Here is a 27,450-nt window from a genome sequence, read left to right as displayed (position 1 = left end):
TATATTTCAATGACAAGAACAAAAAAAAATGGCCTAGATCTAAACACTCTCTCTCTTCTTTAGATTTATAACCTACATGCTTTAATATAGGCTTTAAGAAAGATCTAGAACCTAGATCTTTAATATTAATTTTGCAAACTGAATACAATCAATCAAGGGAAAAGATAATTCATGTTCCTAATTAGAACTTAAGATAGGAATTAATCATTCACATATTCTTCTCATTGCTTTAGGAGATATCTGGAAATGGTATAGATGAACATCTTTTCTTTTCTTTAATGTTTAACCCCAAATTATCTTCCCTAGTGGCAATGGTCTAAAGCAGGGGTCCTCAAACTGTGGTGCGTGGGCCACATGCAGAGGTGTGATTGTATTTGTTCCCATTTGGTTTTCTTACTTCAAAATAAGACATGTGCAGTGTGCATAGGAATTTGTTCATAGTTTTTTCTTTTAAACTATAGGCTGGCCCTCTAACAGTCTGAGGGACAGTGAACTGGCCCCCTGTTTAAAAAGTTTGAGGATGCCTGGTCTAAAGGGTTCATTTTCAGATGATTATTTTCCTAATGTGGAAGGCTTTCATCCATGTGTTGATCATGGCTAGAGACTGAAGAAGCATGTTGCATTATGACTTGGACTTCAAACAGGAAAACAGCAAAGATACGAGAGATGTTGTACTTTAAGTATATGACCACTTTCTATTTTCTTCAGTGGTTGGACAAACTTACCTTCTAAAGTGTGACTATCCACAGGAAAACAGGCAAAGAAGTAATGTTTACCCAATGTATAATGAATCAATGAATCCACGGCCAATCAATTCATTCCTGGAATATTTAAAACATTCTCTCTCTCCTTAAAATTTGTGGTTGGATACCGGAACTATATCTGGGGTGGGGGGCGTTGTTGGGAGATAAATCTTCATGGGACTTGCCTGTTCTTTGATTGACTTAAACATTTTAAGAAAGAAATTATAAATTACTTCCCATTTGCTTGTTTGCCTTTATTATTGTTGTTTGGGGAGCAACATGCAGACGAGCTGGTCAACCAGGTCTGGAGGAGTGAAGAAAGAAGATACAAGTAGCAAAACTAGTGTAGAGCTGCTCATTTCTGGACACAGATTTTTTTTTTTTTTTTTTTAATTTTTTTGTAGAGACAGAGTTTCACTTTATTGCCCTCGGTAGAGTGCTGTGGCGTCACACAGCTCACAGCAACCTCCAACTCCTGGGCTTAGGCGATTCTCCTGCCTCAGCCTCCCGAGTAGCTGGGACCACAGGCGCCCGCCACAACGCCCGGCTATTTTTTTGTTGCAGTTTGGCCGGGGCCGGGTTTGAACCCGCCACCCTCGGTATATGGGGCCGGCGCCCTGCTCACTGAGCCACAGGCGCCGCCCCTGGACACAGATTTTTAAACAGAAAGCTTCCTGCTGGATGTTCCGGTCTCCTTCACCACTCAGGCTTGCCAGGTACTTTGTCTGCTGGAAACCTGGGCCATCCAAGTAATATGGTGTGTCTCCCTCAGCTGTGGGCTCCTGAGGGTGGACCACCTGCTCCTGCGTCAAAGCAACATCCACATTGTTGATGCACTGGGGTCTCAGGCCATCCAAGTAATATGGTGTCTCTCCCTCAGCCTTGGGCTGAGGGTGGACCACCTGTTCCTGCGTCAAAGCGACATCCACAGTGTCGATGCACTGGGGTCTCAGTAAATACTCGTTGAGTAAATCATGGAAGCAGTCCTTTCTTTTTATTGTTTGGGATTCATTGAGGGTACAAAGAATTAGGTCACAATAATTGCATTTGTTAGATAAAGTCCCTCTTATAATTGTGTCCTGCCCCCTTTCCATTAAGACTGCAGTGACTTTATGCCCAATTAAAGATTCATTTGAATTATCACACATTACTATGTAAAAATATAAATATCTGTGTAGAGTCAGACTTTCAAATTAATAAGGAAGAATTAATTTAGATTTTCCTCTTCTTAACCTCCAGCTGAAATTAGCTGTGCTGAAGAAAGGTGGTCTTAAATTGAGGGAGTAAGGGGGAGTTTGTGAGAAGGAAAGTGAATAGTTTTGGAGACAGAGTGTACTCTGGATTACAGAGCGGTCCACGGGGCAGGGAGGAGGAGAGGAGACTAAAGGCTTCCTAATGGCACGAGAAGCCACCAGGAGGGAAGAGAGAATAGAGAGACGGGCAGGCTGAAGAATGGCAAAGAGAAGTTGCATAATGACAAACTCTGCATCAGCTAAGAGATGCCATTACATTTACATCCTTCACTTACTTTCTTTGCTTCAAGTTTTTATTTCCAAGACTCATGTTTCAGACCAAATCATTAGTACTACATTTCAGACATAGTCTGGGTCACATACGCTGTAGTGGTTTGACCTGGGGACCTACAAGCATTTGTGAAAGTCTTTCAGTGGGCAAAATGCAGAGGATGGTAGTTTAGAATTTTAAGGTATCTTAGAAATCATCCTACTCAATGGATTTTTACTTTAGTTTAGGTTCAGAAACCTTTTTTGTTTTTATTCCAAGAAAATCTTACTCCAGGTGAAATGTATCATCCAGGGGAAGGCAAAGCTACTCTGAGGATGGGTCTGGTCCCCCCACCAACTCAGCCCCTCTTTCCATTTTTGTCTCTTTCCCCCAGGATGGTCTGTCCTCTAAGGAGAACTTGGGCTTTGTGGTACAGTTTGCAATCATTGCTCTAAACAGTTATGCTTGTTTGCTGGTGAAGTACATCCGATGATATTTAGAAATTCGGCAAAATGAGTTGAGAGTAGACTAAGTCTGGTCACCAGTCCAGAGTGCTTGGCATGATGCTAAGATTCTTCAGGAGTAAGAGCACCTGGTTCAGTATCTGATATGGTGCCGGCCAGAAAAGACATTTAATAAATAAATGTAGAGTGAGTGAAAAAAAATGAAGGACTGAGCACTGAACTGGACGTCAAAAGGATATCAAAACCAGGTACTGTGGTTCATGCCTGTAATTCTCATGACTCAGGAGGGAGGTTGAGGTGGGAGGATTACTTGAGCCCAGGAGTTCCAGACCAGCCTGGGCAATTTAGTGAGAACCCATTTAAAAAAAAAAAAAAAAGAAAGAAAACAAAACAACTGGCTGGGCATGCTGGCATGTGCCTACAGTGCCATCTACTCCAGTGACTGAGGCAGGAGGAGCACTTTGGCTAGGAGTTTGAGGCTGCAGTGAGCTGGACTGCGTCACTGCACTCTAGCCTGGGTGACATAGCATGAGCTTTTTTAAAAATGTGTATCTAAGTATGAAATGCTCTGGCTCTTTTTGAAAATAGTTTAGTAGGCAATGCTGATGCTTGGGAAATAAACCAATGGAGCTGGGATTCATTTACAGAAGGTACCTTTTTCTGTAGCTGAGATCTATCTTTTCCTTGTATCAAACCTAAGCCTCCAGGAGGGTCGGAGTCATGTTGATTGTTCACCATGGAAACCCACTACACCAGGTGCTCAAGAAGTGTGTGTGGACTGTACTGTTACAGAGCCTTCCTTCTGTAAAACTCTTAGCAATTAATCTGCTTGGAACTAAATTCATTCATTGTCATTTAGTTAAAGACTTCAGCGTACAGTTTTATGCAGGAGTCAGTTCCATCTGATCCTCTTTGCTCCTCTCCTATGCCACTAAAGGCTTTTCAAAGTGGGATCATCTTGCTTTCTCAATATCTCTTCAATGTGTCCCATTCTTTCTGCCCCCCAAGACAGTCCTTGCAAGAACCCTTGCATCCCCTTCCTCGAAGATTGATCTTTTACAGTAGCCTCTTGGTAGATCTGCCTTTTTCAGTTTCCACTTACTTCTTTCTGATTCTTGCCTGACTGGTCTTTCTAAAAGTGAAATCTTGCTTTGCCAACCTCTTGCGTAAAACCTCACTGTCTCCCCAGCCACCCTCTGAGATCGTCTGAGCCCACTAATTAGCACAGCATTCAAGTAACCTTCTTAGCCTCACTTCATGCCTCCCCATTCTCTGCGTCCCCTAACTGACCCGAGTTTGCCTAAGGCATTATCCTCTCTCATATCTATTCCCGATTCTTTTTATTGATGGAGCCCTTCTCCTATTTTCTGCTTTGCAATTTCTTACTCATGTTTTAAGCCTCAGCTCAGACGTCCAATCTTTTTGACCTTTTCTGCAGCTCTCGTGACTCCCAGATCCACCTCACTTGGAGCTGGAGCACATCTTTTGTAACCCTTCTGAGTTGTAAGATAATTGGCTTCATGGTAATATCTCCGCTAGATTCTGAACTTGCCGAGAGTATTCCTCCTTATTTACCCCGCAGCTACTCCATGAAGAACCTGATCTTTCACACAGAGGTGTAATTTGTAGGTTGCTCACATTGATTAGTAAGTGGTATTCATTTCAAACTCCCAGGGAAATGCTAGCCCATTTTCCCCAGCCCTAAATACAGCAGATAGATTAAGTGATGATATTTAAAGATAGTCAGCTCTTACAGAAGATGATGAAAAATGTTCCAAATGTATGCTTTTTTGTAGAAGTTATAGTGGAACAATGTTAATAATGAACATAATGTATAATATAGCATTATAATTCAAGTGCTGTCATGAATTAATTATATTTTCTGAAAAAAACCAATGGGTATTCTTGTGAGCATTATTTATTGATATGTAGAGCATAGTGCCCAATTCCTTAGATGTGATATTTTTACCTAATCTGTGAAATTATGTAAGTAATCCCATTCGATCAAGATGTGGAGATTTTATGCAGCCAATATTTGTTTAGTCATTTAAAATTTATTTATTAAATACTTTGAGGGCACTTTGAAGGCACCGGAAATTCAGTAGTTATCTAAAGAATTGCAGTAAAGATAACAGCAAAATCGTGGGAAGGAGGAGCAAAGAGGGTTCTTTACTCTGAATTTCTATCTTCTTCAAGTTTAAGAATCTGAATCAGCTCATTAATCATGAATGAGAAAGTTTACTGGCTTTATATATCACTATTAAAGGCATTTATAATACCTGTACTATACAACACCCACCTGACATCAGCTCATTTTTCTTTTCTTTTCAACATGGAACTTACTTCCCGGTCAGGGAAAATGGAGGCAAATGGCACAGGATCTATTTTATACCCTGCCAAGAGTTAGCCAAGCTTCTTAAACTCATTGTGAGTTTGCATCGGTTTCTTTTAATTGCAATCACCATTAGTCCCTGGAGCCCCCATCTCTTATTTCTTCAGAATCCAGAATTGAGATGTAAGCTATATGAGGCTGCAGATCTATTTAAATCTGCCTTGAGGAATAGCAGAAGTAGGTTGCGAAGAAGTTCCTATAATCCTCGGAAGTGGTGTCTGTTTTATGTCAACTCTGTTCTGGTTTTCTTTTTAAGGGACATGAACAAAGTAACAAACGGGAGCCTTTCTTTTCTACTTTGATTTTTAGAAAGTAAGAGGAAGTGATTTTGATCTTGAAGATCTAAAAACAAACTCACCTTGTTTGAATCTTCATCTCGTATGTCAGTTTTTAATGGTACCTGAGGTGCTATGGATGTGAATGTTGCATTATTATGTTTGGGGTCATTCTTTTTTACCCCCCTGGTTTTTGTTTAGATGAATTTTGGATCTTGGGTAGATGTTCATGCAAAAAGTTGTATTGACAAAGACATCTGTGCAGATCCCAGTTCAAAAAACATGTAGTTCTGGGAATTGTTCAGAAACAGCTGCCTGCTGACATTCCATCCTAGCAGTGCTTTCAGGCCTCGTACGCTGCATGGAACGTTTTGCATTTGACGCTTATGAACTGACAGCTGGGCTGCTAAGAAATTAATGTTGAGAGGAGCAGTGTGTCAGACAGAACATTCTAGGATACAGGGAAAATCACTGCTCACCTAAAACAGCCCTGCAGGAAGGCATGTGCGTTATGAAGTACTTCCTTGCCTGTAAGCTATTTTGTACAGATGACTCCAAAAATGGAATTTTGGTTTGAATGAGTTAATAATTCAGTACTTGGGAGAAGCAGGATGTATATGCTTTAGTTTAATTCCACATCATTTTTTACGTGTTTTTATTATTTCTCCCTGCAAAGGATGGCTGTTTCTGTTTTTTTGTTTAAAAAAAGTAAATGTCAAGGATTTCTTTAACTTTTATATTAAAAACTAATAAGCATTTTTAAAATTTCAGTTCAAGGTCATAAGTAAGTTATTGTTTGTTAGGAGTCAGAAAACAATACCCCCAGATGTAGACTTCAGGAGCATCTCAGAGCAAAAGTTTTTCTCTGATCTTCTTCCTCAAGGCTAGCCCGAGAAGTGGAAAACCCTGTGTCCTAGAAACCAGAACCCCTTTTCTTGAAAGCCAGCTGTAACACCTACAAATACTACGCTAGCTTTCCCTCTGCTTTTCTGTGCAAAAACCGGCCATAAGGAAATTACCAGATCTACCTTACTTGACTGCAGATCGTAAGACCCCCAGGGCAGAGTGAGTCCTGCCGTGTATCCAGCAGGAAGGCTTCTGCACAGAGAAGCCTGGAAAAATCTAGACAGGCCTTGGTGGGGTTCCCCACTCAGTCTATTAGCATTAGATCACACCGGTTTTTGTCCAATCATAATTCTATAAAACTCTCCATGCTTTGTTGAACCGAAATGTAAATAATGGACAACTCTCCCCCGATCATTGGGTCGTCTTTCTGAAGGCTGCTATACACGTCAGATTTGCACGCCCTCCCCTCGTTGGTCTGCCTTTGGGAGTTGATTTTTTAGTAAACCTTCAGAGAGTGAAAGGGAAATTTTCCCTGTGTGTTGAATGAGACAGAAAGCAATGACTATTTTTTGGGGGGGTTGGGGTGGGAAGGAGGTGTAGACCAATTATACTTTTTGGAAGTTTTTATTTTTTAGCATCAGAGGGAATGAATATTAGGCTTGCTAAATATATGATTAGATATAAAAATTCATGAAATATATTTTGGTCTCTGACCAATTAAGCCAATTATTTATGAATATACAATATATTACTTTTCTTAGGTGGGATCGAAAAATGCATGAATTGAAGAAAATACGATTTGTATTAAATGTGGGAAAAGTATTTGACTATGAGACAGAATGATTTCTTGCTGAATAACCCTGTTTTTGTTCCCCGGGCTAAAATCGGCACCTATCTGGCACATCGTAGATGAATTCTGAAACTACTATTTGCAAAGCCTATTTTGTTTCCTAATTTTGATTTGATTTAATCTCAAATTCTTTATGAAAATACATAAAGGATAATTTGGAAATTAAAAATAGAACAATTTAAAGATATGAAATAAAAATAATATCGTCTTTCTGCTAATACTAAAAACTTCAGTTAAAGTGCTGGCAAGGTATTGATTTTTAGAGAAATGGGAAAATTGACCCTCGTTGGGAAAACTTGCAGTGATTACTCACTGAGCAGCTACTTTGTGCGTTGTGCTGGGCAGTGAAGACGTAATAATGTTAAGATGCAGATCCTTCAGCGAGAGCACAGATGAGTGGATTGGACGAACAGCTAAAACTTTCCTGGAAGAGTGAGACGAGAATACACATTGGGCTGTAGTCACACCCAAGAGACACCTAGGAGAGGTTTACAGAATGAATCCAGCGGGGAGGAGCTTCCTGGAAGAGATGACACCTGCCTGAGTTTGGGAAAGTAAATGAAAGTTGGGAAAAACAGGAAGAAAGGCACTCCTGATGGTGAGGATCAAGTTAATCGATGTCTGTAAAAGATAAAGAAGATGATGCTTTAGGAAAAGGGCCACAGTTCAGTGCGGGCAGAGGAGATGGTAGAAGAGAGAATGGAGAGGTATGGTTAGTTCTTCTTTAGCTGTTTTTCCAGCAAAGCAGTGGTTTTTATGTGGTCTCTCAATCCTGTATTCCTCTCAGTCCTATACCCAGTAGAGATAACAGTGAGGAGGCAAAGTACATGTGTTTGTTTAGGGCCCCAGAGTCTCTCCAGGCTCCACATCTCAGTGGCTCTTTTACCTGTGGCCAAAGTTGAACTGAGACAATAAGAGGCCTGCTCTGCTGAGCGCTATGTGCTGGAGGGAACTTTTAACCTTTTGAGTTAAAATCTTTTGCTTTCTTGTGGAGTATAAGAATTCAGAAGGCTGGTGGAGAAAATCTGGCTCTTCTTTATTCTTGAGAAATGTGTTTTTCTGCTTGTTGGAAGTAGAGCTGGACTGCGCTTCACTTTGCAAATTGCAAGAAAGCTTTGATGTGCTCTGAAGGTCTTGCCCTCTCCTTATTAGAATGAAGAGATTCAAAGATAGCCTCTTTGGTGTTGTGTTTTTAAATCTTCCTTGCATCATTATCATTTGCTTCCCTCTCCTCTGCCATTTAGCATTCAAAATACAGTGAGAAGTAAGAAAGACCTCTAAAATACCCGAAAGCCAGGGAATACTCCTAGGAGTATTCTAATAGAAAGAAGGTTGTTCTTTCTCTTTCAGCCTTGGTCCTTTCTGGAGACTATAAAGAATTACAACTCTAAGAATGGAGCATTTAGAAAGAACAAATCATTATGGCAATAGTCAGCACAAAGCAGGTTCTCACAACTTGCTTAACATATTCCTTTAACCTGTCTCTCTGAAAAGACGCAGTTTTAACTTCCAGCTGCTGAACACACGAGGGACACCTATACTAATCCTCCCCTGATTTCCCAGGTGACACACAGCTTCCATCACGGCACTTCTGATTATTATTTCAGCCATCTCAAAGATGCTTACGCTCTTCTGCTAAGCACACAAATTCTCACCTTTATCCACTTTTACCCTTCATTCTCATTTAAAAAATGAATAACTGGAATGAACACATTGCAAAAAAAATTATCTTCCAGATAATTTGGAGTTTTCTTAGCTCTTTAGGATGATTAAAATCAGAGCAAATGAGGTGAAATTTCTTGGTTGGAACTGGGTAGCAAGATAATTATTTTATAGTCCTGTTTTTTTTTTTTTTTAACTTAAACAATACAGTTTTAATTTCCTATATTTCTGAAGGTCAAAAGTTCTAAAATCAAGGTGTTGAAGTGCTGTCTTCCTTTTAGAAGCTCTGGGAGAATTTCTTTCTCTGCCTTTTTTAGTTTTTGGAGTTGATTAGAATTCCTTGGCTCGTGGCCTCTTCTCTAGGAAAGTACTTCTCTCTGATTTTTCTTCCAGAGTCACACCTCCATCTCAAGTTATTCTAAATGTGATAGTATTGATCTGGGTAGAGAGAAAGTTCCATCTAGGGAAATCAAAAGGAGAGACCATTTGAAATTCGGGTGATTATTGCCAATATCCATAAATGTGGCTGGATATGGGGCTCATGCCTGTAATCTGGGAGGCCAAGGTGGGTAGATTGAGCTCAGGAGTTGGAGACCAGCCTGAGCAAGAGTGAAACCCCATCTTTACTAAAAACAGAAAATCTAGCTGGGCGTTGTGGCAGGCCCTGTAGTCTGAGGTACTTGGGAGGCTGAGGCAAGAGAATCGCTTAAGTCCGAGAGTTTGAGGTTGCTGTGAGCTGCGATGCCACAGCACTCTACCGGGCGCAACATAGTGAGACTCTGTCTCAAAAAAGAAAAACTGTTATTTTGGGGTTTTAAGACCTATTAAGGGTAATTGTAGTTTTATATGAAACTTGAAAGTCTTATTCCTGTTGTTTTCATGTGCATTAAAGTAGCAGAGATCATGGCACTGAGGAATTCCACATAACCTTTAGCGAACTATAGACACAGTCTCAGAAATAAAAAACAATGTCTTGCAATGTCTGCATGTGATCTAAATTTCACGTAGTTTATTCATTTTCTGATTCTATAATTTTTTTTTTTTTCAGAAGGAAAGCTTGAATCTACAACATTAAAAGAAAGGGTACCACTATTTTTCTTGTTTATATTTATGTAATTGGTAGAATCTGTTGCTACTAAACACTGTTGATTAATGAAAAAAATCCTCTGTTTAATGAAATAACTTTGTTATTTCAAAAAAATTGTGCAGTGTTTCTATTTGTTAGCCTGTTATTTTGACCCTGATAATTCATTCGTCTTCAAATATTATTTCAAAACATACCAAGTGTATCGAAATCACCAAGACGAAACATATTTGTGGTTCATTAAAAAATTTGAATGAGAAATTGCAAATCTGAAGTTTAAAATATGTAAGATATTTTTATTTCTCCTGTTTTCTTTAGTGTTGACAATTTGATTATACTCTTAATGATGATTTTTAGTTGAAAATAAGATGGCCTCTTCTACTCTACCCTACATACTGTTTCAGATATATTACAAGGTGGCAATGTCCCTTTTTGCCTTTGATAACGGTGGACAAGTTAGGTTAACGTCTTTAAGCCCACATTTTCTCATTCTTAAAACATTAATAACTATATCACAGGAATTTTGTAAGGATTAATTGAGGATTAAATAAGCACAATATGGTTAGTTATTATATTAATTGTAATGTTAAGTTAAAATGTTTAATTTTAACACCATTATATTGAGTAGTGCATATTTGTATTTAGTTATCTGCAATGTTTAATTTTTTATTTTATTTAGTGTCACAGCCCTATAGTACATCTCTGAACATCGTAATTATTCTAGAAGCAAAGCTATATTATTATTTAGAAAACAGTGAAAGTATACATATATATATATTTTTTTTTTTTTGGCTGGGGCTGGGTTTGAACCCGCCATCTCCGGCATATGGGGCCGGCGCCTTACTCCTTTGAGCCACAGGCACCGCCCCAACAGTGAAAGTATATTTTAAGATTCATTGTGGAGGTACATGCAATAATGCAGGCAGTGGTCATCACCACCTTTAGCAAGTCATCCTGAGCAGCTCCTTTAGTGTCGCGTGTATAGAAGTGCTGCTGGGGGCGGCGGCATCTTTCCACGCTGTAAGATGAAGGTAATTTCTGGTGACTGGTGTAGTCACGGAGAGGAGGCAGGGAGGCTTCCTGAGATAGGGATGGGATTGTTTGGCAGACTTTTGCAGAAATGAGACCAAGGAGACAAACCTGGGGTCTTATCCAAATGACTATTAAAAAATGATTGAAATGAATTAGATGATGTGGCATGCAACTAAAATTAAGTAAAAATTAGATAGGAAGGGATAGAAACACATTTCCTAAGGAAAAAGTTGAAACCACTGGATCATTTCAGCAGCATTGAAAGTGGAAAACATGACACCTGTTCCTTATCTCTATTTAGCTGTAGGTGAGGAATTGCTGACTGTAAATGCTTAGATCGGTTCCTGGCACTAGGAAATACTAAATGAAAATTAGCTACGACTTCTGCTACGACTCTCTATTACTGTCATGTTGGATTTGTTTGGGTGTTATACCTGTTTGGTGTTAAGTTCCGAAAAAGAGAGAAAATCTGTCCTGTATGATTTATTCACTACTGACTGTGCCCTGGATGCTAGGTTGAATCTTTATATGCGTGTTTTTGCAGAATGCACACAGCAGTGCTTTGTGGCCGGTTCTGTTACCATCTCCTCTGTACAGATGAATAAAGTGAAGTTTAGGTTGAGTGAATTGCCTGAGATGAGAGCTGGGATTTGACCTCAGACGGTCTGGACGCCGCCTACAATTGGGAACTGAGTGTTTTCTGACAGTGAGGGATTGGCAGTGGGGTAGAAGGTAGGCGGAGAGCCTCCGGGAAGCTGGACCACTGCAGGATTTAGTGTCTCTACCCCAGAGGGAGAAAGGACTGTAAGTGGAAATGATACGGCATTTTTCTTCCTAAAGCATTAGGAAGTCAGGATGAGGATGGTTCACTTCGATGGTGATGGGATTCACTAAGTCTCTGTCATTCTTTTAACCACATTATGTTGACCTGGGGATATACTATACTGAAACTTTTAATAATTCCAGGATAAATGCATAACCATTCAAAAATTAGAAGACAGACCCCAGCATTGTGGCAGTATCAACTTGTCTCAGAGTGGTACATTTGATTACAACTTGTCCTTCTTTAGTCTTGGAACTAGAAGTTCGTGCTCAAATATGATCTTATCAGTGAGGACTGTCTCGACGTCACCCATATTATCATGCTGGGCCTCCAGTACCCGTTTCTACCCATTTTCCTTCCTATGGTTCTTGTCCTCTAGGGCATCAGAACAGACTTACATATTTTCTACCAGCTGCCTCTTTTCTTAAGTGTGAGCCTTAATAGGGGAGGGAAGTCTGTTTAATTCACTCCTCTATCTCCAGATCTGGATGGATGCCTAGCACATAGGAGGCACTTACTACATAGTCATTAGATGAATGAAAGTCACCTTTACAGAGTAAGCAGGCTGGTCTGGAGCAATGAGTGAGTTATTTTTATTTTTTTGCTTGAAGGATTTCCTGGTACCATTAGCCATAAAATATTCCAAAACATGAGTGACGACATCTTCAAAGGCAGCTCAGATCAAGTCAGGGAGAAATTGTGGAAGATAGCACAGCACCTTCACCCCGGTGGTTAAGTTCAGCTCCATAATGGCAGGTGCTTGGATGTAGGAAATACACTGGAAGTGAGTTTGGAGAGGCCAGGAAATCTCACTGACCTGGACAATGGTGGCAGCCCTGCTGGAGGACGTAATATATCAGAGTTACACCCAAACCTGGCAGGAAAATCAGGGCCAGGAATCTATGGTCTCCCAAGGAGAATCAGCCCAGTGGAGTCGGTGGCAGTCATTTGTTTATTTGTCCTAAGGACACGGTGTACTTATTTCCATGTTTTTGTAGTTTTGCCCTTAAATGCCTGTTAAAGTTATTTGAATAATTTCAACACTGGCTTAGTTTAAGTCAGGGGAGAAGTGTTTCAGCCACACCTAGATGAATGTGGTTTGGAGCATTGCAATACTCCTGGGGAGGGGAGTGCTGAGAAACTGGGTGGAGTCAAGGGGAGCTGGGCAGGGTCAGGAACAACGTGGGGGTAGCTGGGCTTGAGTCAGGGTCCACGGTCTCCCTCCAGAGGGGACTATGGCCATGGGATGTAGATTTTGTCTGGAACAGGTCAACCCTAATGTAAAAGACACTGTATTTTCTTGCATCCTGAGATATGTTTGTGAAGTTTCTGTGAGTCTACTTGAAGGTCACCAGCGTACGGGAAAGAGTCTGGGACTGTTTTGGGTAACTCCCCTTTAGCACATGTCTCATCTTTACGCTGATTCAAATGATTGCATAAACTCCTAATAGAACATTTTGACTGTTTACATGATACCAAAGAATTGTTTTGACAGGAAATCTCCTAATACAGCGAACAGGTCAGCACTGGTTCAAAACAAGGGTGTCCGTGTCATGTTTTTATCATATGTACCAAAGTGTCTATTGCTAATGTTTGTCCATGGCGTTCCCCACACTCTTTGTTACAGTGATTTAGGATGGAAAGAGCCGAGGGCGGCCTTGGAAATGATAAAGGATGGCTGTATGGGATGCTGGCTGATTCTGCGCTCACTGAACTGCATGCTCAGCAGAGTAGTCTATTGGTTTGTTTTGTCTTATAGTCTGATGGTTCTAGATTTGGAGGTGGGGTGGATCTAATTCAGCTTCCCACTAGTGGGTTAGTGCAATTAAAATTCTTTAATCTAGTGTTTTTCAAAGCATGACCTTTTGCACACTGGACCAGCAGTGTACTTTCAGTGAGTTTGGATTGACCAAAAACATTTATCAAATAGTATAGAAAACATGATATAAAGTTGACTTTTTCAGTAAAAATCAAAAAAGAAATTCCATTTCATTTCCTTGGCATAGCAAAGATCTATTTCCACCAGGTGACAATGTGGGAGGGGCCACCCCTTAGTATTTGATACTGCATGAAATGGTCTGCAGTCAAAAAGTGATTTGAGAATAAGTTCTTGGGACCAGTTTTCAGTTGTTATGAGGATATAGCATGAATGATCTGTCAGGTTTTTTCTTAGTCTTGGAAGCAGGTTTCCATATTCTTAAAATTTCAGGCCTGTCTCTGGTGGACAAGAAAGGCGGAGGGGTAGAGAGTCAGTTTAGCAAGTGGTAGGACCGATGTATAAAACTCTTCATTAACCCAATACTAATAATATTAACCTAATACTAAGCTTTCCAGCAGAGTTCAGTGACACTTAGGATCATAGTTGATTATCTCTGTCACTCCTGCTGGTGAGGTCAGGACCGAGCACAGGGCTGCTAAAGGGTTGAAAGGATGCGTGCCGGTCTAATCTTGGGAAAATGGCATGGAACTGAGGTGCGCAGAGCATTTAAGATAAAGCCTTTTCTTCTGTTTAGAAACAATTTCTACTAGGCCAGCATGGAACAAGCTTTCTGTAACCATCGGATCTTCTCTTACCGGCTAATATTAAGGGAGGTATCTCACTTTTCCAGAAATATAAGGAGTCCTCCTGAGTTCCACAGGGGCACCTTGGTCACTGTCTCTTTCCTCCTGTCCTTGTCTGTTTTCTCAACCTCAGAGGGCCATTGACTCTCAAACCTGGTTTTTTAAAAAGACTTTGCAGCATGCAGGCATTGCAGCAGCAGCATCCCTGCCCTCTGAAGACTATAAGTCAACTAGTAGAATAAATAATACACACAGACTCTGAGGCTAAAGGTGTAATATGCTAATGCACAAACAGGTCCATATTGCAAATGGGCTGAGAGCATCAGATGCAGAAGGAAATTTCCTGTTTGGGAGCTGGGGGAATATTAGACAAGGCTTCTTGAAAGAAATAGCATTTGAATTGAGCTTTAAAGAATATATGTAATGTTACCAGGGAGAGTTGAAGGCTGAAAGCAATTCAGGTAAAGGGGATCATACGGCCAGAGGAGCCGAGAGCTTGTCTAGAGGCCCTGCGGGCAAGTCTGGCTAGACCATAATTAAAGTTTGGGGATTTTTTTTCAGAGATGAGACTGAGAACCTTCATTGGCACCTGTTATTGGAGGTTCTTGTACAAGGCTAAGGAATTTAAACTACTTATGATCTGGAAGAAACAATTGTCTGAAATGTTGTAGAAGAGAAAAATCTCTTTCATGGGGCAGATGAGTCATCTAAATGACTCCTTTGACACCTTGTAACAATATCACTCATTGATTGTGTCACAAAAAATAGATTACTGAAGGTTGCAATTAGCATCATAATGGGAGTAAAAGAAGAATATGTTTTTTGTTCAGGAAGAATAATCCAAGAGGCTAAAAAGATAAATTGGAATAATGTTAGCTTTTATACATTTTTTAAAGCAGTCCTTTTGGGTAACTTAAGTTTAAGCCAGCTAATGACATTAGTAATTAACAATAATAGAAGTAATAAAATGTCCAGAGCTTGGCAAGAAAATAAAGAATAAGTGAGCTGGAAATAAAGGTACTGTATGGTGTGTGTGTGCACACGTGCGTGCTCTAATCAGTGTTCAGTCTCTCCCCAGAATGCTCAACTGAGCAAAAGCAGGATTTAAAGTACCTTCTGTGAGTTAGGGTGTTATAGTGGAAATAGAAATTAATGTGATTAGTTCAAATTTCCAGCAAAATATGTTCCCTTCAGCTTTCTGATTTCCTTTGAAGATCAATTTCAAGAGTTTGTCTGAGAATCAGGGAGGTGAGAGATTTTTATCATTTCTCTGAAGTTCAATGTTATGTAAAATACAGGACATTTTAAGGAAGGAAGTAAAGCTCATGGGCGGTGCCTGTGGCTCAGTGGATAAGGTGCCGGCCGCATATACCAAGGGTGGCGGGTTCGAACCCCAGCCAAACTGCAACAACAACAAAAAAAATAGCCGGGCATTGTGGCAGGCACCTGTAGTCCCAGCTACTAGGGAGGCTGAGGCAAGAGAATCGCCTAAGCCCAGGAGTTAGAGGTTGCTGTGAGCCGTGACTACATGGCACTCTACTGAGGGCAATAAAGTAAGACTTTGTCTCTAAAAAAAAGAAGAGAGAGAGAGAGAAAAGCTTAGCATAGTGATTTTTTTTTTTTTATATATATGCCAAAGCACTCTATGCAAATTGACTCGTGAGTTTTTCGTTTATTTGTTTGTTGTAGTCTTTTGCCGTGGGAAAAAAATCTTAGCAACGTTTTCCTGGAGCATTTATTTTCAGATGGACTCCACAAAATTAGAGGATGATTGATAGTGGGGATTGTAAGTCTAAACATGGGCCCTAGTTTACCCTTTCCCATTTCTTATTTCAAAGTCCTGTTTATACTGTGGTTCTGGAAGAGGAGTAAAGGAACCAGAAAAAATAAATAAATAAAACAACAATATAGATCTAAAGGGAAGGACTTGAGATCAGAGAATAAAAGATCTCTTCTAGTTTAAAAGATGATTTAAAACCAGTAAGAAAAAGGCATGCTTCAACGTTTGAAAATCTTTTTGGAAACTAAGTCTTTTCTCCAGCTTGAATGTAGATTTGTATACAAAGCTGTGAGTTTTGGTTTCTCAACTCACATAATGCTTCATGTACATCTTCCTTTATATACAAGGAAAAGGTTTTTTGATGCCAATTTTTAAAGAGGAAACGAGGTATCACTGCATTTGAACGGTCATGACAAAATCACTCCTGAATGGGCCTCATTATAGCAACCCCAAATATCAGTGTTTTTAATATAATTTCACAGTGTTTCTCAGACTCTTGAATTACGACAATGTTGCATAACAGATAAAAGCATCTCTGTCCCTGACAACTGTAACTGTTGTCAGGTTAAATATTATTATCTTTTGGCTTAAAGTTGTTATGCTCAGATGTTTTTTTCATCAGTGTTAGTATGTTGCAGTTACTTTTTAAAAGAAAAGTCATACAAAAACATACCTGATCTTTTCATAATTCCATTCATTAATATTATCCATAGCTTTTCCAAATTAAAGAAATCTAGAAAATAGGTGAATCTGTTTAAAATGAAATTTCCATGAAGGACTTGAAGATGACCTCAATTAGTTGTTGGAATCTCACTGGGTATAAATTAATCATTGGGTTCTGTGGTGATAAAATAACATTAGTGATATTTTTATTAAAACTACTTATTTTGTAGATTAATAAAATAAGGCGGGGGGAAGAAGACATAGAAAATGAGAGAGAGAGACAGATTAAATGACTTCTCAAATGCATGAGAGATTTAATTACTTCTGAAAGGCACATATGCAGAACTGAGGCTAGACCAAGTTTTCTCCAGGTTCACCATTATTTCTATTACATTGTGTTCAAATCCAATTCTATAAGTTGTGCTTTGTCCCCACAACGTGTTCTATAAGACACGTCACTGGCATTGTTTCTAGGTCTTATTGCTGCTTAAAAGAATCGTCTTTGTTTTTCATCTTTTAATTTTTGTAATATGACCTTTGGTGCTCTCCCTCTAATTTAAAATATTTGTGATCCTCATGACTGTGACAGTGCCGATGAGCCCTGAATTTCTTTACTGTTGATATTGAAGTATTACAAGCAAGCAGAAACAATATCATAATTCCCAAGCCTCATTAAAAAAATCTGTGTTCTTCCGTATTTTCTTGGTCTTCTTTGATACGATGGGCTGTCAAGCTGTGCAACTGTCACAAATTCCACTTCGAACAGAAACACAGTGCACCATTATCAAAAGGTGGCAACAGAATGGTGTACTTGACCCCTGTAAACTCTTGCCAGCCGGCCTGTGCAGTAGCGGTGCCAATCATGGGAGGAAGTTATAACTATATCATGAGAACAGCAACTGTCAACTTCGCCCTTACAGCTTACTAATGTTCTCATTGTGCTGGTCAGTCTGGGAGGATTATGTTGTTGAAACTTATTTCATTCCTTGGTATTGTAAACATGTTTACTTTCAAAATAAAAATACAAAAGATGATAGTTGGGGCTATTATGAAAAAAAGCTGCTAGGAACATTCATGTACAGATTTTTGTGTGAACATGAGTTTTCATTCTCTGTGTAAAGCTATCTCATTGTGATTTAAATTTGTGTTTCCCTAATGGCTAATGATACTGAACATCTCTTCGTGTGTTTATCTACCAACTGTATATCCTTTTTCATGAAATGCCTATCCATGTCATTATTTCATAAAACATATAGGACCACAAAGGAAACCAACAATTGAAATACAATTATGAAAATATTAAAATGAATGCAAAATAAAAAAAATACAAAAAATGGACAAAAATTGAATTAATGAAAATGAAAAGATTTGTTCTGTAAAGTTTGAATTCAGTCAAAATACTGCACTATACGCTCTAGAAGGCCATGTCCCACCCCTGGCTTAACCTATTCCTTAACGGTTTAAATGCTTAAAATATGTTCTTTAAAGAGTTAATATGTTTTGCTTCCCTCTTATTTGGTCTTGAACATGGCTTTGCATCAATGCTCTGCCTAACAAAATGCCAACAGGTGCCTTGGGTGTGGTTTGAAGCAGCTTCTAGTAACATTGTTGCAACTCATGCTGTAAGGATCAGCCTGTCTTTTTGGAGAATATGGGTAGCAAAGATGTTTAGAGTGGGGTTAAGAAAATTTGTCAGGTGGTTAAAAATATGTTAGAATTACAACTTTTTGGCTGGGTATGGTGGCTCCATGCCTTTAATCTTACAACTCTGGGAGGCTGAGGCAGAAGGATTGCTTGAGCTCAGGAGTTTGAGACCAGCCTGAGTAAAGTGAGACTCCATCTCTACTAAAAATAGAAAAATTAGCTGAGCATTGTGGTGGGTGCTTGTAGTCCCAGGTACTTGGGAGGCTGAAGCAGGAGGATCGCTAAAGACCAGGAGTTTGAGGTTTCCGTGGTAGGCTGAGGCTGTTGCATTTTAGTCCAGGTGACAGTGAGTCTGTCTCAAAAAAAAAATACTGCTTACTAATTTTGTCCTTTTCACAAACTGTTGACTGTAACATTTATAGATATCAGTATTTTGGAAAATATCACATACTTTTTATCAGACTCTGGACATTTTATTGTTTATAGCTCTATCTCATGCCAAAACAGAAGACTGGAATTATATTGTTTTCCCACTTTAAAAAATGTTTTTGAATTTTTATATATGATTTCTATTTTATTTAACCTACAGAATTAAAAAAAATCACTTAGAATATTTAACTTTATCAATGTTCTCTCCTACCGCATTGGTTTACAAAAGTATATTTTCTTGGAAAAGAGTATTTTTTAAAACTTCAAGATTAGCTGGGTGCTGTGTCTCAGTGGGTAGAGGTCTGGCCTTGCAAACCGGGGCTGTGAGTTCTAACCTAACCTGGACCTGATTAAGAAAAAAAGAAAAAATACCATTGTAAATTGCATCAGTAAATACTATCTTGAGTCATGTTTAAGTAAAACATTTTTTCTGGGAATGATAGAATTTCCAATGGAAATCTTAGATAACTATAGTATTTAATTGTAGGAAAACTCCTTCAATACATAATTGCAGAAGGTGCTCATTGACATTTAGATAATGTAATCCATCAGTGAGCTATCTTTACCCCTGATAGTTAACTGATGCTAAAATCTTTCTGATTTGTTAATTGCATTGCACAGTTTTCACAACTCAGTTTGTTTTTATTGCCAAAGCAAATTATTTTGTGCCTTTTTCCCACTAATATTTTTCAGCTTCAAGTTACCCTCTCATGTCCCACACGTTACAGAAGATGTATGAAACAATCTCTGACTTTTACTGGACCTCATACTATTTTGAAATGGTGCTCACCAGGCATTTTGATTTTCAACAGGAAACTTGAGCCATTGATTGCATAGGGAAGCAGAAATAAGCAGAGGTTTCTGTTTCACAAATACATAGGGTGTTTCCTTTTTATCTCACTGTCTAATGTTAAATGTCCTCACTTTTTATTCTTTCCCCTGCCTTAGCCATGTGGAGTGGTCTTTAAGGGAAGTGAGCTATATAATTAGCCAGTGAACCCCTGCAGAATCTAGGAGTCACAATTCTTAAGCACCCATAGGGAGGGAAAGTAAGATTCTTTCATCTGGAAGATTAAAGCAATGAAAGAACAGCTAATTAGAACCTAGACAATGACAACTTTTCATAAAATCATAAAGAATAAAATGCAAAGTATAAGCTTGATTTCCCTTGAAATATTTAGGCTCAGTTGAGATCTGATGACCTATGAAATACTCCGGGAATCTCACAGAGTTGGGATCACAGAATGCACTCAGCCAAGGTTTGCTGATGCATTGATTAATTCTTATTCATCTAGAATGATTTAAATGCTGTTTTGTATAAATTCTGGCAGCCAGTAAGTCTTGCATCTCTATGTGTGAATGTGTGTGTCAAATTATGCCAATATTTATTTATTATATTTTACATGCCCATTATGTGCTAGACCCTTTGCTAAGTGCTTGGATGTTAGCAAACACAGATGTTTAGCGATTCATATGTGAAGCATACATACATGGTGGAAGGCTTTGCATGGAAGTGGCGGTGGAATAAAGGCATCTGATCAAGAAAATGCAGCAAAAGCACATTTTAGAAGGATTGATTTAGGTGTGTTTTATAGGATATGTTACAGTGTGAAGAAGTGAAAGGTGGGATATGAGTTTGGAACCTATTGCAGGGAATTCAGGGAACAAGTAGTTAACGTAACTCTCACTCTTATTTTTGTTGTCATTGAGTTGATTTTTTACTCTTGGCCAATCTGTAGTTTAAGAACCCTTAATCTAGGGATTTTTTCTTTCCTTCTTTTGTTTATATTATTGAAAATTAAAAATCTCATGGCAAGTCTTGAAGCAAATTCTTAGCCGCCTTGACTTGTCTACTGACGTGATTTTGGAATAGTAAAATCATTCCACATAAAAAACCAGTGTGGAACACTGTAGACATAACACGAGGAGAAATGTGTGAGCCTGATTTCAGAACCTTTGAACACAATGTGATGACCGGTCCTTTAAAGCCTTAGTGACACTCATTGAACTTTATTTCTAGATAGCTTTTGGTATTTTATAGTATCATTACAAGGCCAAGTTGAATAGTGATATTTTAAAAAAAAATGTTTTTTTATTTGGAATCAGTGAGATTGGAATCAGTGAGATTCCAAATAAAAAAATAAGCTACTATTAAAAAACATATGAAACTGTAGTCCCATCTTAGCTGTGGGGAATTCATTCCAGGACCCCCAGTGGGTGCCCCAAAATGCAGATAGTAGTAAACCTTTTATATACTGTTCTTTTCTATATATACATATCTTTGATAAAGTTAAGTTTATAAATTAGGCTCAATAAGAGATGAAGAACAATAAGTAATAATAAAATAGAACAATTATACCAACACACTGGTCATAAAAATTATGTGAAAGCAGTCTCTCTTTTGTACTATACTCAACTACTATTGGAGTGAGGTTGACCATGCATGGAAGTGAGACCCAGGAAAAGGGGGGACCATGGATTAAAATTAGCACTGTCACAGTGTGTTAGGCAGAGTGTATTTTGGAATTCTCTATGAAATAAAGCATCCAAGACTTTTCACATTATCTATATTCCTTCACGCCTCTTCTACCTCCATTCTCATTATTCTTTTCTAGACCTATGTTCCATTTCAATCATATTAAATTTGTACTTTAGTGCTTCTGCCTTATGTCGTTCTGAGCCCTGAAAAAAAATTTTTTTTCCACTTTCTGCTTTTTCAGGACCCAACAGAAAACAACCAAATTAGTTCAAAAAATCACTTTGTTCATAATTCTTAGGAGCATTTGTAAAGCACATTCCTAACAATCATCTCACTTTAATTCTGACAACAATCTTATGAGATCCAGAAGGTCACTTCACAGTTATTACACAAGACTAATGTAAAATGAAGTTGTCCTCAAGTAAGCCTTGAACTTGCCTGCATCTTGTAGTGAGTTGGGTGTTTTTTTCCAGTATCCCAGTTGACTCCCATTTCTCTTGTCTGTCAACTTTATGTGTTAAGGTGTCAGTTTCTTTTAGAAATGGAGTTTTTCACCTCTCTCATTGTCTCTTTTATATTGTGACTCAATGCTTAAGAATGAGGCTAATTACAAAGACTAAATTCGTGACTGTGCGGCCACTTATGTGAAATACCTGCTAGATACACTGATTGACATCAACTATGTGGGCCAGATAATAAAGTTATTATTATTTTTTGAGACATGATCTCACTCTGTTGCCTGAGCTATTTTACCATGGTATCAGTATAGCTCACAGCAACCTCAAATTCCTGGACTGGAGTGATCCTCGTGCCTCAGCCTTTTGAGTAGTTGGGACCACAGGCACACACCAGCACACTCAGCTAACAGAATTTTTAAAGAATATTTTTCTTTTTTGATAAGACGTGACAACCAAAATGTTAAAGATCTGTTACATCATTGATATAATGAAAAGGTTGGGTGGCACCTGTGGCTCAAGGAGTAGGGCACCAGCCCCATATACTGGAGGTGGCAGATTCAAACCTGGCCCCAGCCAAAAACTGCTAAAAAAAACAAAAACAAAAAACAAGCAAAAACCCCAAAAAGATCAAAGAATTTCAGTAGATAATTACAGTGCTAAATAAAATTGTTTATAAATCCTTTAAGTATTAAAATTGCCAAAAATGTTCAGATAACTTCTCCAGTTTCCTGTTGTAAAAGGTATTATACTTTATTAGCGATTTTAAGCTGTTGGTCATTAAATTTCATATAGTTTATACATTTTGTTATATAGACCTCAAATTTAAATATTTGCAGTCTGCAGTTTCTCAAGGTCATCCTTCTTATTGGATTGAAACACTTAGCTTAACTCAGTGTTCCATTTGCTTCTTCGTGCAACCTTCTGATTGTGTTGGGCATCATTTTGACAAGGTTTTGATTCCTAGTTCCACATCAAGTTCATGTGTTACACTTTGGCATGTTTCTGTTAAAGCTGATATTGAGTGTCTCCTAAATGCCTGGTTAAATGACTAGTAGACTTTTCCGTTGATAGATTACTGAGTTATGGAATTCTGTCTCATACTGAAACAGTTTGAATGTTTAAAATAAGATTCAGGGTAACACACATTTACAGGTAACTTGTTTTTCCTCTTAAGATCTTAAGAATTTCCTTTACCTTTATTTCTGTCAGAACATGAATAATTCAAACATCAGTTCACGATTCTGCAGTGGGAATGTTAACCTGCATCCAGCAGTAAAGACAGAGGGGCTAGGGGATTTACAGTCTCTAGTTAAGGAAAATGAGCAGCCCAGAAGAAAGTCACTAATATCAGGAGACTGAAGAAGTATTTAGATTATTAATAGAAAAGTGAAGCAGGAGGTTGGTAGGGGTTTGGAAAAATTGGGCAGTCAACTAGCAGATCCAGCACTTAAACCCAATTCTGTCCAACTCCAAAGTCAGGTACTTCCCTTTCAACTCTGCAGCCCTGCTTCCATAAATAGAAGTCACAAGGCTGTGTGGTAGAGCTAGATCGATGAATCAAATATAATAGTGTGAAAGGTTTCAAAGGACAAATATCAAGTTCTGCACTTAGAGTCTAAGAAACAACTAGGAACAAATGGATGAGATGTGGATAAACAGTAGCATATGTCACAAAGATTTGTTAAATGTAAGTTCGATATTGGTCAGCATTCTGACAAGGCCGGCCGAGACCATTCCTTAATCGGTGTTAAAAGCAGCACAATTATCAAGAACAAACAACATACCGATTTCTTGTGCTTGAGTGTTGATTTCTTTGCCTTATATTTCAAGGGAATATGTGTCAACTGTAATTTATTTAGAGAAAAAATAGGGAGTTAGGAATACATGACTTACAAGGAATAATGAAAGGAATAGAGGTGTTAGGTTGTCTGGGTGGCCATGATAGATGTCCTCACAACTTGACCACCTCCTTTACAACCTGTGGATGTATTTTGTTCAGATTTAGAATCCATAGCATGAAATTCAAAACTGAAAATCATGCTGCTGTCCCTGTTTCTGTCTGTGTAGGTTACTCTATTTCCTACATGAATATGTAATGTCTGACCTTGAAGGGCTGGTCAGGCCCAATGAGCAGATACCAGAGAATCCTGAGAACTCAATTATATCCTGCTTTATTTTTCTAGAAGCTTGAAATAGTTTAAAAATGTCCCTGAGTATCAACATTTTGGCTTCTTTTTTCCTGCTATTTCTTTTTTTCTCTTTTAAGACTCTGAAAAAAAAAAAATCAGAGGGAAGAAGACTTGATAATGAAAAGTAAAATTTAATCATTTTGCCTCCAATTTTGTGTGACAGTTATGCAACTTTGTCCCCCTACAATATGTGTTAGTGCTACAGGAAAGTGTTTTTGTTTAAATTAGTGATGTTCAAATGTTTCTGTCTCAGGATTTCTTTCAACTTTTAAAAATTACCGAGGTCCTAATAATTTGTGTATCATGAGTTCTATCTCTCCATATTCATTATATTAGAAATTGAAGCTGAAAAATTTTTAAAATTTACCCAATAATTTACTTTAAAATAACAATAATAAATTCACTGTGTGTTTACATTAAGGGAGAAAAAAAGATGTATGTCTCAAAACAAAAAATCTTAGAAGAGTAACAGTGTGTACTTATGTTTTGCAAGTGTCTTTTGATTGTTCAGTGCAGAAAATGACTAGATTTGCCTATCTGATTCTGTATTCAGTCTCTTGTGTTATCACACATCATATAAACTTTGGAATGTTCCACTGTGTAATCAGGAGAAAATGAGGGGGAAAATGGCAGAGAACTTCTCAGTATCAATATGAAAAATAGTTTTGACCTCACAGTCCCTCCAAAGGGGGTCAAAGGAATATCTACAGGTCCTTGGAACTTGCTACTTTGAAAAGAACAACTTAGTCACTTTATGGGTGCAAGACATGACTGCAAGAGGGACTTTACCTAACAATTGCAATCAGTGTAACCTGCCTTATTGTACCCTCAATGAATCCCCAACAATAAAAAAAAAAAAAAGAAAAGAACAAGTTAGGATATTAATGTGTGTGTTTTAAATCTTTTAATTATGTCTCTTGTAGTTACCAAGAGCATGTTCTGTACCGTCACTTGGATCAGGTCACTCAGTAAAACTCTTCTCCTTGAAGAAGCTTGTGACTGAAACATGGAAAGTAATTTATGTGAGTGACAGATAGGCTTACAGTACTATGGATAAATAAAAAGTCTGCATGCATGTGTGTGTGCACTCACACTCACAAGTATATGCCACATTTGTAAAATCTGTATGTTTTCCCAGTTGATCATCAGAGAGCAAAGTCATAGAGACCACTCAAAATATCAATGGCATCAAAGCCAGGATTCCCTCTGTCCTGGGTGTAAACATGTTAAAACTTTTGCAGGTCACTAGATCCAAAAGTAAAAGTAAAATAGATTATTTCTTTAGACAGAATAGATAGCTTTTCAATGATTACATGCACAACATCAGCAGGATGTTTGTCATTTACAGAATGACGTTAGTGCTGAAGTAGGCAAAAGAAGGACGAAAACAAGATTTTAAATTATTTCTGCACAGCCCACATTCTGTCATGTGTAATTTTTTAATTGCAGTTTGCTGTGTTGTTTCCTGAAGGAACGTGCCTATCACTCTGCTTCTGACAGTTTAAGATGCTTAGCTGTTCACCTGGGAGAAATCATTAGTGAATTTGCTATAATTAAAGCACCCACTCTTGGAAGAGCTTACCTTCCATTCCTTTATTTTTCTTGAATTAAAAAAAAAAACAAAAACTAGAAGACTGCATTATCAGCTTTCCCAAGAAAATGATAAGAAAGTATTGTCGAACAAATATTTATTGAACAGGGTGGATTGTGGGTGATAAGGGTGGATTGTGGGTGATAAGGGTGGATTGTGGGTGATTTTACTTCCTGAGGATTCTGGAAGTCTTAACAGAATTGGAAAATCATTTTCATGTATCTAGGGTTTGGCATAAGTTACAGATTTTATTTTCAGGCCATGTTCTTGTTCTTCTAGTGATGAATTTCTAACAAACTGGCAGCCTTCAAAACAATAATAAAAATACAAACAGGAATGGATTACCTACAGCTCAGTGCAATGGACTAGAGGGAGTATGAGCTATGATGAGGCCAGTGAAATAAAAGAATGCTCAATGACTAAAAATGCCATTTAAAAGGGAGGTAAGCTCCAAATCCGTGAGGATGATGTATGTAGTCCTACTGGAATATACAGCACAAATGTTGTGGTTCTGACGGTGCCAACCAGTATTCCTTTGTGGCTGTCTTCAATGGCATTTCAGCTCTTATGAAGGTTAATTACATACTGTAGAGTAATTTGAAATAAATATTTTTTAGTTTTTATTTATTTATTTTTTATTAAATCATAGCTGTGTACATTAATGCGATCATGGGGCACCATACACTGGTTTTGTACACCGTTTGACACATTTTCACCACAATGGTTAACATAGCCTTCCTGGCATTTTCTTAGTTATTGTGTTAAGACATTTACATTCTACATTTACTAAGTTTCACCTTTACCCTTGTAAGATGCACCGCAGGTGAAATCCCACCAATCACCCTCCCTCCGCCCACCTCCCCCCTCCTTCCCCTCCCTTTCCCACTTCCCCCTATTCTTAGGTTATAACTGGGTGATAGCTTTCATGTGAAAGCCATAAATTAGTTTCATAGTAGGGCTGAGTACATTGTATACTTTTTCTTCCATTCTTGAGATACTTTACTAAAAAGAATATGTTCCAGCTCCATGCATATAAACATGAAAGAGGTAAAGTCTCCATCTTTCTTTAAGGCTGCATAATATTCCATGGTGTACATATACCACAATTATTAATCCATTCGTGGATCGATGGGCACTTGGGCTTTTTCCATGACTTAGCAATTATGAATTGGGCTGCAATAAGCACTCTGGTACAAATATCTTTGTTATGATGTGATTTTTGGTCTTCTGAGTATATGCCTAGTAGAGGAATTATAGGATTGAATGGCATATCTATCTTTAGATCTTTAAGTGTTCTTCAAACATCTTTCCAAAAGGAATGTATTAATTTGCATTCCCGCCAGCAGTGTAAAAGTGTTCCCTTTTGTCCACATCCACGCCAACATCTCTGGTCTTGGGATTTTGTGATATAGGCTGATCTTACTGGAGTTAGATGATATCTCAAAGTAGTTTTGATTTGCATTTCTCTGATGATTAAAGATGATGAGTATTTTTTCATATGTCTATAGTCTGCGCTCCTGTCTTCTTCAGAGAAGTTTCTCTTCAAGTCCCTTGCCCAGCCTGCGATGGGATCACTTGTTCTTTTCTTGCTTATACATAGTATATTTTTGAAGTTGCTTCAATTGCCCGGGGGGTCCTCCTCATAAAATACTGGCCCAGACCATTTTCTTCAAGGGTTTTCCCTGCACTCTCTTCTAGGATTTTTATAGTTTCATGTCTTAAGTTTAAATCTTTAATCCAATAAGAGTCTATCTTAGTTAATGGTGAAAGGTGTGGGTCCAGTTTCAGTCTTCTACAGGTTGCCAGCCAGTTCACCCAGCACCATTTGTTAAATAGGGAATCTTTTCCCCACTGAATGTTTTTAATTGGCTTGTCAAAGATCAAATAACAGTAAGTAGCTGGATTCATCTCTTGGTTGTCTATTCTGTTCCAGACATCTACTTCTCTGTTTTAGTGCCAGTACCATGCTTTTTTGATCACT

The 27,450-nt window shown here is 38.3% G+C and overlaps 1 protein-coding gene across 1 annotated transcript in view; it reads left to right on the top strand.

The window, feature by feature from the left end:
- Nucleotides 1-27,450, top strand: part of PLXDC2 (plexin domain containing 2) — a 370,639-nt gene that overhangs the window by 35,551 nt on the left and 307,638 nt on the right. The gene's annotated exons all lie outside the window — the stretch shown is intronic.

The sequence above is a fragment of the Nycticebus coucang genome, chromosome 20, assembly GCF_027406575.1.
Source record: "Nycticebus coucang isolate mNycCou1 chromosome 20, mNycCou1.pri, whole genome shotgun sequence".
NCBI classification, from domain to species: Eukaryota; Metazoa; Chordata; class Mammalia; order Primates; family Lorisidae; genus Nycticebus; species Nycticebus coucang.
This window is presented reverse-complemented; position numbering and strand designations above follow the sequence as displayed.